The sequence below is a fragment of the Cetorhinus maximus genome, unplaced genomic scaffold, assembly GCF_964194155.1.
Source record: "Cetorhinus maximus unplaced genomic scaffold, sCetMax3.hap1.1 HAP1_SCAFFOLD_570, whole genome shotgun sequence".
Taxonomy (NCBI): domain Eukaryota; kingdom Metazoa; phylum Chordata; class Chondrichthyes; order Lamniformes; family Cetorhinidae; genus Cetorhinus; species Cetorhinus maximus.
The window spans coordinates 16350-30254 of NW_027596512.1; positions in this window are offsets into that span (position 1 = coordinate 16350).

Sequence of the window (13905 nt, forward strand, 5' to 3'; positions counted from 1 at the left end):
GTAATTCCGAGTGTGAGATACGGAGACTGGAGGTGTACACAGTAATTCCGAGTGTGAGATACGGAGACTGGAGGTGTACACAGTAATTCCGAGTGTGAGATACGGAGACTGGAGGTGTACACAATGTCGTGTGATCAATGTCCTGTACAAATTGAATGTCACTTCTCTGCTTTTCAATTCTATCTGTTGTGGGGGTCACTGCGGGGGAAGGTGGGGGTCGCTGTGGGGGAGGGTGGGGATCGCTGTGTTGTGGGGGTGGGGGTCGCTGTGTTGTGGGGGTCTCTGTGGTGGGGGGGGGTCGCTGTGTTGTGGGGGTGGGGATCTCTGTGTTGTGGGGGTGGGGGTCGCTGTGTTGTGGGGGTGGGGATCTCTGTGGTGGGGGGGTGGGGATCTCTGTGTTGTGGGGGGGGTCGCTGTGTTGTTGGGGTGGGGATTGCTGTGTTGTGGTGGGGGGGGGGGTCGCTGTGTTGTGGGGGTGGGGATTGCTGTGTTGTGGTGGGGGGGATCTCTGTGTTGTGGGGGTGGGGGTCGCTGTGTTGTGGGGGTGGGGATCTCTGTGTTGTGGGGGTCGCTGTGTTGTGGGGGTGGGGATTGCTGTGTTGTGGTGGGGGGGGTCGCTGTGTTGTGGGGGTGGGGATTGCTGTGTTGTGGTGGGGGGGATCTCTGTGTTGTGGGGGTGGGGGTCGCTGTGTTGTGGGGGTGGGGATCTCTGTGTTGTGGGGGTCGCTGTGTTGTGGGGGTGGGGATTGCTGTGTTGTGGTGGGGGGGGTCGCTGTGTTGTGGGGGTGGGGGTCGCTGTGTTGTGGGGATCTCTGTGTTGTGGGGGTGGGGGTCGCTGTGTTGTGGTGGGGGGGGTCGCTGTGTTGTGGGGGTGGGGATTGCTGTGTTGTGGTGGGGGGGGTCGCTGTGTTGTGGGGGTGGGGATTGCTGTGTTGTGGTGGGGGGGGTCGCTGTGTTGTGGGGGTGGGGATTGCTGTGTTGTGGTGGGGGGGGTCGCTGTGTTGTGGGGGTGGGGGTCGCTGTGTTGTTGGGGTGGGGATTGCTGTGTTGTGGTGGTGGGGGGGGTCGCTGTGTTGTGGGGGTGGGGATTGCTGTGTTGTGGTGGGGGGGGTCGCTGTGTTGTGGGGGTGGGGATTGCTGTGTTGTGGTGGGGGGGGTCGCTGTGTTGTGGGGGTGGGGGTCGCTGTGTTGTGGGGATCTCTGTGTTGTGGGGGTGGGGGTCGCTGTGTTGTGGGGGTGGGGATCTCTGTGGTGGGGGGGTGGGGATCGCTGTGTTGTGGGGGTGGGGGTCGCTGTGTTGTGGGGGTGGGGATCGCTGTGTTGTGGGGGTGGGGATCGCTGTGTTGTGGGGGTGGGGGTCGCTGTGTTGTGGGGGTGGGGATCTCTGTGGTGGGGGGGTGGGGATCGCTGTGTTGTGGGGGTGGGGGTCGCTGTGTTGTGAGGGTGGGGATCGCTGTGTTGTGGGGGTGGGGATCGCTGTGTTGTGGGGGTGGGGGTCGCTGTGTTGTGGGGGTGGGGATCTCTGTGGTGGGGGGGTGGGGATCGCTGTGTTGTGGGGGTGGGGGTCGCTGTGTTGTGAGGGTGGGGGTTGCTGTGTTGTGGGGGTGGGGATCGCTGTGTTGTGGGGGTGGGGCTCACTGTGTTGTGGAGGTGAGGGTCGCTGTGTTGTGGGGGTGAGGGTCGCTGTGTTGTGAGGGTGGGGATCTCTGTGTTGTGAGGGTGGGGATCTCTGTGTTGTGGGGGTGGGTGTTGCTGTGTTGTGGGAGAGGGGATCTCTGTGTTGTTGGGGTGGGGGTTGCTATGTTGTGAGGGTGGGGGTTGCTGTGTTGTGAGGGTGGGGGTCGCTGTGTTGGGGTGGGGATCTCTGTGTTGTGGGGGTGGGGGTCGCTGTGTTGTGGGGGTGGGGGTCGCTGTGTTGTGGGAGAGGGGATCTCTGTGTTGTGGGGGTGGGGGTCGCTGTGTTGTGGGGGTGGGGGTCGCTGTGTTGTGGGAGAGGGGATCTCTGTGTTGTTGGGGTGGGGGTTGCTATGTTGTGAGGGTGGGGGTTGCTGTGTTGTGAGGGTGGGGGTCGCTGTGTTGGGGTGGGGATCTCTGTGTTGTGGGGGTGGGGGTCGCTGTGTTGTGGGGGTGGGGGTCGCTGTGTTGTGGGGGTGGGGGTCGCTGTGTTGTGGGAGAGGGGATCTCTGTGTTGTTGGGGTGGGGGTTGCTATGTTGTGAGGGTGGGGGTCGCTGTGTTGTGAGGGTGGGGGTCGCTGTGTTGTGGGGGTGGGGGCCTGTGTGTGTGGGGGAGGGTGGGTATTGCTGTGTTGTGGGAGAGGGGATAGTGAATGGCGGCCGGGGTAGTCTGATCTCTGTCAGTTAAGGTTCCTGAACTCAAACCCGTGCAGTTGTGTTCTCCATCATGTTCCGGGAGCTGTTCGCTGAATCTGATCCACACCGATTTGGAAACATGTTCTCCACGGTCTACACTCTATTCCAGCTGCTCACCCTGGACGACTGGACCCTGGTGTACTTCACAAGCCGGGATGCAGGTGAATGACGGCGTTTACCAGTCCCAGTGAGATCTTCCTATAGACCCACCTCCCACTGAGCTGCAGGGTTACTGGGCACCACCCACACAGTGAGCAGGAGTGGACCACTCGGCCCATCGAGGAGCCTGCTCTGCCATTCGATAGCTGCTCTTGGGCTTCACCTCCACTTTCCTACCCGCTCCCCAAATCCCTTAATTCCCTGAGACACCAAATATCTGTCTATCCCACAGCCTTAAACGTATTCACTGACGGAGCACCCACATCTGGGGGAGAGAATTCCAAAGATTCACAACCCTTTTGAGTGAAGTAATTTCTCCTCATCTCAGTCCAAAATGATTGGCCCCTTATCCTGAGAGTGGGCCTCACCCCCCCTGCCCACATTCTTAATTTCCCCAGTCAGGTGGAGACAACCTCTCAATGTCAACCCCCTGTGGTTCAAAGGTCGAACTCGGCCTTGAATCCATGCACAGACCCAGACTCCACCATTCTCTGGGGAAGAGAATTCCACAGACTAATGACTCGCTGAGATAGGAGACCCCTTATTCTGAAACTGTGCCCCCCCCTCCCTCGTTCTAGATTCCCCCACAAGGGGGGGAAACATCCTCTCAGCCTCCCCCCTGTCAAAACCCCCTCCTCAGGATCTGATATGTTTCAATAAGATCACCTCTCATTCTTCTAAACTCCAATGGGTACAGGGCCCAACCTGCTCAACCTTTCCCCATCAGACAAACCCCCTTCATCCCAGGAATCAGCCCAGTGAACCTTCTCTGAACGGCCTCCAGTGCGAGTCTATCCTTTCTTATGAACATACAAAAATAGGAGCAGGAGGAGGCCATTCGGCCCCTCGAGCATCCTCCGCCATTCAATAAGATTATGGCTGACATGTTTGTGTTTTGAGTTTCACATTCCTACCTACTCCCGATGAGAGACTATGACTATACACAGTGCTCCAGGTGTGGTCTCACCGACACCCTCTACAGTGGTAGCACGTCTTCCCCACTTTTATACTCCACCCCACTCCCAATACAGATTCCATTTGCCTTCCTGTTTACTGGCTGTACCTGCACGATAGCTTTTTGTGATCCATGTACCAGGACACCCAGATCCCTACATACTGCAGCATTCTGCAGTCTCTCTCCGTGTGTGTGTATGGGGGTATGAGTGGGCGAGACATTCGCTGTTCCCACTGGGTTGGGGGACATCCTCAGATGATGGTGAAAGGCCGATTAATACTTCTCCTCCATAACCCTAACACTTGTCTCTTGCTGTGCCCCACAGGTTATTGGCACATCATCATCTTCCTTTTCCTCTATATCTTTGTGGAACATTTCATCTTCTTCACGTGAGTCTCTGTTAGTGATGGACTCTCTGCCCTGGACTTTGCATAGTGACTGGATGCAGTGCCATTGGAGATTGGTTGGTGGGGGAGGAGGGACAATATCTCAGCCCCTGACTCTGGGAATTAAACCATGTATCTGCAGACTGACCCACCATGCCGAAGGAGCCAAGGACGATACTTTGTCCCGTCCTCACAACTCAGAGCATCCCAGAGATTTGGAAATACTCACAATCGCTTAAGATCCAGCACATTCCATTAGGAATGTGTTTTAACAAAGTAAAACATCCCAAAATTCTGACATCGCAATAAGGGAAATCTCTGTCCCTCCAACCTGAATCCAAATAATAACTCCAACCATCTGGAATCCCAATGGAACCCAACCCCTTCCCGTTCACTCCCAATGTCCACAATCCCAATGGACCCAAACCCCTTCCCGTTCACTCCCACTGTCCACAATCCCAATGGACCCAAACCCCTTCCCGTTCACTCCCACCGTCCACAATCCCAATGTACCCAAACCCCTTCCCATTCACTCCCAATGTCCACAATCCCAATGTACCCAAACCCCTTCCCGTTCACTCCCACCGTCCACAATCTCAATGGACCCAAACCCCTTCCCGTTCACTCCCACCGTCCACAATCCCAATGGACCCAAACCCCTTCCCGTTCACTCCCTGTCCACAATCCCAATGGACCCAAACCCCTTCCCGTTCACTCCCACCGTCCACAATCCCAATGGACCCAAACCCCTTCCCATTCACTCCCTGTTCACAATCCCAATGGACCCAAATCCCTTCCCGTTCACTCCCACCGTCCACAATCCCAATGGAGCCGAATCCCTTCCCGTTCACTCCCACCGTCCACAATCCCAATGGACCCAAACCCCTTCCCGTTCACTCCCACCGTCCACAATCCCAATGGACCCAAACCCCTTCCCGTTCACTCCCACTGTCCACAATCCCAATGGACCCAAACCCCTTCCCGTTCACTCCAGCTGTACACAATCCCAATGGACCCAAACCCCTTCCCGTTCACTCTCATTATCCACAATCCCAGTGGAGCCGAACCCCTTCCCGTTCAGTCCCACTGTTTTGTCCGATGGATCATCCTAACAGGGGAAAGCTGGGTCATTGCGGTGAGATTTCCTCTGAGAACACGTGTTGACAGCAGCGAACGTTCCAATGATGCTGTGTTGACGCAAGACATTCTCGGTGAAATCCCTGACATTGCCCCATCCTGTTTCAGCCTCTTCATTGCTGTCCTGGTCGATAACTTTCAGCTGACGATTAACCAGCGGAAGGAGGAACGTAAACAGAAGGTAGGAGGCTCCAGCGGAGACAGGACCCCGCCATCCACACGGCGGGCACCGTGAAATAAGGACAGCTGGCGAAAGGGCGCGGCTTCACCGCTCGCGGTGTGACCGCGTCTCGGGGAGGAGGGAGCTCCGACAAAAAGCAATGGCCACAGCCATGGGTTGTTTGGCCCAGGGACCAATCGGATGCAACGCTCCCAAAGTTCGCCATTTCCATGTCCGTGGGTCATCACTCCGTCCACCCACACCAGCCCTGATGTGGCCACACTTGGCCGAGTGCCAATTTAATACCAACAGGCATTGCCCTGTCACTTCATCGTGGAGTCATCGAGTTATACAGCACAGAAACAGGCCCTTCGGCCCATTTGTGTCCATGCCAGCCATCAAGCACCTTATCTATTCTAATCCCATTTTCCAGCACTTAACCTTAAATCGATGCCCCCTTGGTTACTGACACCTCCGCTAAGGGGAAAAGTTTCTTCCCCGCTGTCCCATCTATGGCCCTCATAATTTTGTATCCCTCTATCAGCTCCCCCCCACTCTCAGCCTTCTCCACTCTGAGGAAAACAACCCCAGCCTATCCAGTCTCTCTTCATAGCTGAAACGCTCCAGCCCAGGCAACATCCTGGTGAATCTCCTCTGCACCCTCTCCAGTGCAATCACATCCTTCCTATAGAGTGTGGCGACCAGAACTCCGCACAGTACTCCAGATGTGGCCTAACCAGTGTTTTATTCAGCTCCAACATAACCTCCCTGCTCTTATACTCAATAATAATAAAGGCAAGTATCCCATGTGCCTTCTTAGCCACCTTATCCACCTGTGCTACTGACTTCAGGGATCTGTGGACGTGTATGCCAAGGTCTCTCTGATCCTCTGTGCCACCAAGGCTCCTACCATTCATGGTGTATTCCCTTGCCGTGTTAGTCCTCCCAAAGTGTGGAACCTGCCCTCAAATGGCCTGAAATTCCCCCCCAATCATTCCACACAGGGGTGTTCATACCGCCGCAGAACGCAAACCCATGGCCGACGCTGACTCCGAGCAGCTGAATGCGGAAAGGCAGCCTTGGGAAGGACGCTGAAGCCTTCTCCGTTCAGGTACTGTCTCCAGTTCAGGGCCCGTCACGGGGAGCGTGGTGCTGAGGCTGGGGGTCAGCGAGTAAGGAAAGGAATTTGATTTATAAAAGCCACTTTCCACGATCACCAGACGCCCCAAAGTGTTTCACAGACAATGAAGGACTGTTTTTTTTTGAAGTGTGTAATGTAGGAAACGCAACAGCCCATTTACGCACAGCAAGAGCCCACAAACAGCAAAGTGATAATGACCCAGATCATCTGTTTTTTAGTGATGTTGGTTGAGGGATAAATATTGGCCCCAGGACCCCGGGGAGAACTCCCCCCTGCTCTTCTTCCAATAGAGGCCGTGGGATCTTTTACCCCCACCCGAGAGGGCAGACGGGGCCTCGGTTTAATGTCTCATCCTGAAAGACGGCACCTCCAACAGTGCGGCACTCCCTCAGCACTGACCCTCCGACAGTGCGGCGCTCCTTCAGCACTGACCCTCCGACAGTGCGGCACTCCATCAGTACTGACCCTCCGACAGTGCGGCGCTCCCTCAGTACTGACCCTCCGACAGTGCGGCGCTCCCTCGGTACTGACCCTCCGACAGTGCGGAGCTCCCTCAGCACTGACCCTCCTACAGTGCGGCGCTCCCTCAGCACTGACCCTCCGACAGTGCGGCGCTCCCTCAGTACTGACCCTCCGACAGTGCGGCGCTCCCTCGGTACTGACCCTCCGACAGTGCGGAGCTCCCTCAGCACTGACCCTCCTACAGTGCGGCGCTCCCTCAGCACTGACCATCCGACAGTGCGGAGCTCCCTCAGCACTGACCCTCCTACAGTGCAGTGCTCCTTCAGTACTGACCATCCGACAGTGCGGCGCTGCCTCAGCACTGATTGTCTGAACTTCGGCCTACTTATGGCAGGGAAGTGTAAATTGATGGCGTTGTTTGCATTTATCTAGCACCTATAACACAGTAAAATGCCCCAAGGTGCTTCACAGGAGCATCAATCTGACCCCGAGCCACATACGGAGATATTAGGGACAGGTGACCAAAAGCTTGGTCAGAGAGGTCGGTTTTAAGGAGCATCTTAAAGGAGGAAAGAGAGAGAGCGAGAGAGAGAGAGAGAGAGACAAAGGAAGAGACAGAGAGGGAGAGAGACAGAGGGGAGCGGAGAGGTTTAGGGAGGGAATTCCAGAGCTTAGGGTCCCAGGCAGCTGAAGGCACGGCCGCCAATGGTGGAGCGATGGAAATCGGGGGATGGTCAACAGGCCGGAATTGGAGTAGCGCGGAGATCTCGGAGGGTTGTAGGGGCTGGAGGAGGTTACAGAGATAGGGTGGGTTGTAGGGGCTGGAGGAGGTTACAGAGATAGGGAGGGTTGTGGGGGCTGGAGGAGGTTACAGAGATAGGGAGTGTTGTAGGGGCTGGAGAAAGTTACAGAGATAGGGAGGGTTTAAGGGCTGGAGGAGGTTACAGAGATAAGTAGGGGTGTAGAGGCTGAAGGAGGTTACAGAGATAGGGAGGGGTGTAGGGGCTGGAGGAGGTTACAGAGATAGGGAGGGTTGTGGGGGCTGGAGGAGGTTACAGAGATAGGGAGTGTTGAAGGGGCTGGAGGAGGTTACAGAGATAGGGAGGGTTGTAGGGGCTGGAGGAGGTTACAGAGATAGTGAGGTTTGTAGGGGCTGGAGGAGGTTACAGAGATAGGGAGGGTTGTAGGGACTGGAGGAGGTTACAGAGATAGGGAGGGTTGTAGGGACTGGAGGAAATTACAATGATAGGGAGGGTTGTAGGGGCTGGAGGAGTTTACAGAGATAGGAAGGGGTGTAGGGGCTGGAGGAGATTACAGAGATAGGGAGGGTTGTAGGGGCTGGAGGAGGTTACAGAGATACGGAGGGTTGTAGAGACTGGAGGAGGTTACAGAGATAGGGAGGGTTGTAGGGGCTGGAGGAGTTTACAGAGATAGGAAGGGTTGTAGGGGCTGGAGGAGGTTACAGAGATAGGGAGGGTTGTAGGGGCTGGAGGAGGTTACAGAGATAGGGAGGGTTGTAGGGGCTGGAGGAGGTTACAGAGATATGGAGGGTTGTAGGGGCTGGAGGAGGTTACAGAGATAGGGAGGGTTGTAGGGGCTGGAGGAGGTTACAGAGATAGGGAGTGTTGTAGGGGCTGGAGGAGGTTACAGAGATAGGGAGGGTTGTAGAGGCTGGAGGAGGTTACAGAGATAGGGAGGGGTGTAGTACCTGGAGGAGGTTACAGAGATAGGGAGGGGTGTAGGGGCTGGAGGAGGTTACAGAGATAGGAAGGGTTGTAGGGGCTGGAGGAGGTTACAGAGATAGGGAGCGGTGTAGGGGCTGGAGGAGGTTACAGAGATAGGGAGGGTTGTCGGGGCTGGAGGAGGTTACAGAGATAGGGAGCGGTGTAGGGGCTGGAGGAGGTTACAGAGATAGGGAGGCTTGTAGGGGCTGGAGGAGGTTACAGAGATAGGGAGGGCTGTAGGGGCTGGAGGAGGTTACAGAGATAGGGAGGGTTGTAGGAGCTGGAGGAGGTTACAGAGATAGGGAGGGTTGTAGGGGCTGGAGGAGGTTACAGAGATAGGGAGGGTTGTAGGGGCTGGAGGAAATTACAGAGATAGGGAGCGGTGTAGGGGCTGGAGGAGGTACCAGAGATAGGGAGGGGCGCGATAAGGGAGTTGAGAGCCTGGATGAGATGTTTAAAATGGTGGCGATGCTGGCTGTGGAGGTGAGAGAGAATTTAACACCGAGAAGGGTGTAAACAGCCTGGACACTGATCAGTCACTTGGATGAGATCGGCTGTGGGGCAGGTTATAGCGAAGAGGTCGGATCTGAAATATTTCAGCCTGTCACAGAGAGAGAGCAGGAGTAGCTCAGGAAGGAGAGGCTGCTTCGTACAGTCAGCGCTGGATCCTCTGGGTGCCTTTGGGTTTCTGCTCGATGGGCTGCGTGGGACCGAGAGGCATTGATCAGATCGTCTCTGGCCACCCGGCTCTGGGGTTTTTCAGGTCAGGTTCTTGGCCCCTTGTGTGTGACCACAGGGGTCCCGAGAGGGTGGGTGGGGGTGTGACAGAGGGACAGCAGGGCAGGGAGCGCTGGATGATGTTGACCCCGCTAACACTCTGATCGCTCTTTCCAGATGGCACTGAGAGCAATGGACAGTCTGAGTGATGAATTCACCGACACCAAGGACAAAGGTACAGAGAGAGAGAGAGAGAGAGGGAGAGTGCAAAACAAAATCAAACTCTCCCTCTCCGTCAACCACCCCCCTCAAACCCACCGCCTCCCGCCTAGAAAAGCCAGAGTAGGATATTTGGGGATGGTGTGACGGGGTGAACACTGTAGGGTATTTGGGGATGGTGTGACGGGGTGAACACTGTAGGGTATTTGGGGATGGTGTGACGGTGTGAACACTGTAGGATATTTGGGGTTGGTGTGACGGTGTGAACACTGTAGGATATTTGGGGGTGGGGTGACGGTGTGAACACTGTAGGGTATTTGGGGATGGGGTGACGGTGTGAACACTGTAGATATTTGGGGATGGGGTGATTGTGTGAACACTGTAGATATTTGGGGATGGGGTGACTGTGTGAACACTGTAGGATATTTGGGGATGGGGTGATGGTGTGAACACTGTAGGGTATTTGGGGATGGGGTGACTGTGTGAACACTGTAGGGTATTTGGGGATGGGGTGACTGGGTGAACACTGTAGGGTATTTGGGGATGGGGTGACGGTGTGAACACTGTAGGGTATTTGGGGATGGGGTGACGGTGTGAACACTGTAGGGTATTTGGGGATGGGGTGATTGTGTGAACACTGTAGGGTATTTGGGGATGGGGTGATTGTGTGAACACTGTAGATATTTGGGGATGGTGTGACGGTGTGAACACTGTAGGGTATTTGGGGATGGGGTGATTGTGTGAACACTGTAGATATTTGGGGATGGTGTGACGGTGTGAACACTGTAGATATTTGGGGATGGTGTGACGGTGTGAACACTGTAGGGTATTTGGGGATGGGGTAACGGGGTGAACACTGCAGGGTATTTGGGGATGGGGTGACGGTGTGAACACTGCAGGGTATTTGGGGATGGGGTGACGGGGTGAACACTGTAGAGTATTTGGGGATGGGGTAACGGGGTGAACACTGTAGGGTATTTGGGGATGGGGTGACGGTGTGAACACTGTAGGGTATTTGGGGATGGGGTGACGGGGTGAACACTGTAGGGTATTTGGGGATGGGGTGACGGTGTGAACACTGTAGATATTTGGGGATGGGGTGATGGTGTGAACACTGTAGGGTATTTGGGGATGGGGTGACGGTGTGAACACTGTAGATATTTGGGGACGGTGTGATGGTGTGAACACTGTAGGGTATTTGGGGATGGGGTGACGGTGTGAACACTGTAGATATTTGGGGATGGTGTGACGGGGTGAACACTGTAGGGAATTTGGGGATGGGGTGACGGTGTGAACACTGTAGGGTATTTGGGGATGGGGTGACGGTGTGAACACTGTAGGGTATTTGGGGATGGGGTGACGGTGTGAGCACTGTAGGGTATTTGGGGATGGGGTGATTGTGTGAACACTGTAGGGTATTTGGGGATGGGGTGATTGTGTGAACACTGTAGATATTTGGGGATGGTGTGACGGTGTGAACACTGTAGGGTATTTGGGGATGGGGTGATTGTGTGAACACTGTAGATATTTGGGGATGGTGTGACGGTGTGAACACTGTAGATATTTGGGGATGGTGTGGCGGTGTGAACACTGTAGGGTATTTGGGGATGGGGTAACGGGGTGAACACTGTAGGGTATTTGGGGATGGGGTGACGGTGTGAACACTGTAGGGTATTTGGGGATGGGGTGACGGTGTGAACACTGTAGGGTATTTGGGGATGGGGTAACGGGGTGAACACTGTAGGGTATTTGGGGATGGGGTGACGGTGTGAACACTGTAGGGTATTTGGGGATGGGGTGACGGGGTGAACACTGTAGGGTATTTGGGGATGGGGTGGCGGTGTGAACACTGTAGATATTTGGGGATGGGGTGACGGTGTGAACACTGTAGGGTATTTGGGGATGGGATGACGGTGTGAACACTGTAGATATTTGGGGATGGTGTGACGGTGTGAACACTGTAGGGTATTTGGGGATGCTGTGACGGTGTGAACACTGTAGGGTACTTGGGGATGGTGTGACGGGGTGAACACTGTAGGGTATTTAGGGATGGGGTAACTGTGTGAACACTGTAGGGTATTTGGGGATGGGATGACGGGGTGAACACTGTAGGGTATTTGGGGATGGGGTGACAGTGTGAACACTGTAGGGTATTTGGGGATGGGGTGACGGGGTGAACACTGCAGGGTAATTGGGGATGGGGTGGCGGGGTGAACACTGTAGGGTATTTGGGGATGGGGTGACGGTGTGAACACTGTAGATATTTGGGGACGGTGTGAACACTGTAGGGTATTTGGGGATGGTGTGACGGTGTGAACACTGTAGGATATTTGGGGATGGTGTGACGGGGTGAACACTGTAGGGTATTTGGGGATGGTGTGACGGTGTGAACACTGTAGGGTATTTGGGGATGGGGTGACTGTGTGAACACTGTAGATATTTGGGGATGGTGTGACGGTGTGAACACTGTAGATATTTGGGGATGGGGTGATTGTGTGAACACTGTAGGGTATTTGGCGATGGTGTGACGGGGTGAACACTGTAGGGTATTTGGGGATGGCGTGACGGGGTGAACACTGTAGGGTATTTGGGGATGGGGTGACGGTGTGAACACTGTAGGGTATTTGGGGATGGGGTGACGGTGTGAACACTGTAGGGTATTTGGGGATGGGGTGACGGTGTGAACACTGTAGGGTATTTGGGGATGGGGTGACGGGGTGAACACTGTAGGGTATTTGGGGATGGGGTGACGGTGTGAACACTGTAGGGTATTTGAGGATGGGGTGACGGGGTGAACACTGTAGGGTATTTGGGGATGGGGTGACGGTGTGAACACAGTAGGGTATTTGGGGATGGGGTGAACACTGTAGGGTATTTGGGGATGGGGTAACTGTGTGAACACTGTAGGGTACTTGGGGATGGTGTGACGGTGTGAACACTGTAGATATTTGGGGATGGGGTGATGGTGTGAACACTGTAGGGTATTTGGGGATGGTGTGACGGGGTGAACACTGTAGGGTATTTGGGGATGGTGTGACGGGGTGAACACTGTAGGGTATTTGGGGATGGGGTGACGGTGTGAACACTGTAGGGTATTTGGGGATGGGGTGACGGTGTGAACACTGTAGGGTACTTGGGGATTGTGTGACTGTGTTAACACTGTAGGATATTTGGGGATGGGGTGACTGTGTGAACACTGTAGGGTATTTGGGGATGGGGTGACGGGGTGAACACTGTAGGGTATTTGGGGATGGGGTGACGGGGTGAACACTGTAGGATATTTGGCGATGGGGTGACGGTGTGAACACTGTAGATATTTGGGGATGGGGTGACGGTGTGACCACTGTAGATATTTGGGGACGGTGTGACGGGGTGAACACTGTAGATATTTGGGGATGGGGTGACGGTGTGAACACTGTACGGCATTTGGGGATAGTGTGACAGGGTGAACACTGTAGATATTAGGGAATGGTGTGATGGGGTGAACACTGTAGATATTTGGGGATGGGGTGACGGTGTGAACACTGTAGGGTATTTGGGGATGGTGTGATGGGGTGAACATTGTAGATATTTGGGGATGGGGTGACGGAGTGAACACTGTAGGATATTTGGGGATGGTGTGACGGTGTGTACACTGTACGGTATTTGGGGATGGTGTGACGGTGTGAACACTGTAGGGTATTTGGGGGTGGGGTGACGGTGTGAACACTGTAGGATATTTGGGGATGGTGTGAACACTGTAGGGTATTTGGGGATGGGGTAACTGTGTGAACACTGTAGGGTATTTGGGGATGGGGTGACGGGGTGAACACTGTAGGGTATTTGGGGATGGGGTGATGGTGTGAACACTGTAGGGTATTTGGGGATGGGGTGACGGGGTGAACACTGTAGGGTATTTGGGGATGGGGTGACAGTGTGAACACTGTAGATATTTGGGGATGGGGTGACGGTGTGAACACTAGGGTATTTGGGGATGGGGTGACGGTGTGAACACTGTACATATTTGGGGACGGTGTGACGGTGTGAACACTGTAGGGTATTTGGGGATGGTGTGACGGTGTGAACACTGCAGATATTTGGGGATGGTGTGACGGGGTGAACACTGTAGGGTATTTGGGGATGGTGTGACGGTGTGAACACTAGATATTTGGGGATGCTTCGACGGTGTGAACACTGTAGGGTATTTGGGGAATGGGTGACTGTGTGAACACTGTAGGGTATTTGGGGATGGGGTGACGGGGTGAACACTGTGGGGTACTTGGGGATGGGGTGACAGTGTGAACACTGTAGATATTTGGGGATGGGGTGATTGTGTGAACACTGTAGGGTATTTGGGGATGGTGTGACGGGGAGAACACTGTAGGGTATTTGGGGATGGTGTGACGGGGTGAACACTGTAGGGTATTTGGGGATGGGGTGACGGTGTGAACACTGTAGGGTATTTGGGGATGGGGTGACGGTGTGAACACTGTAGG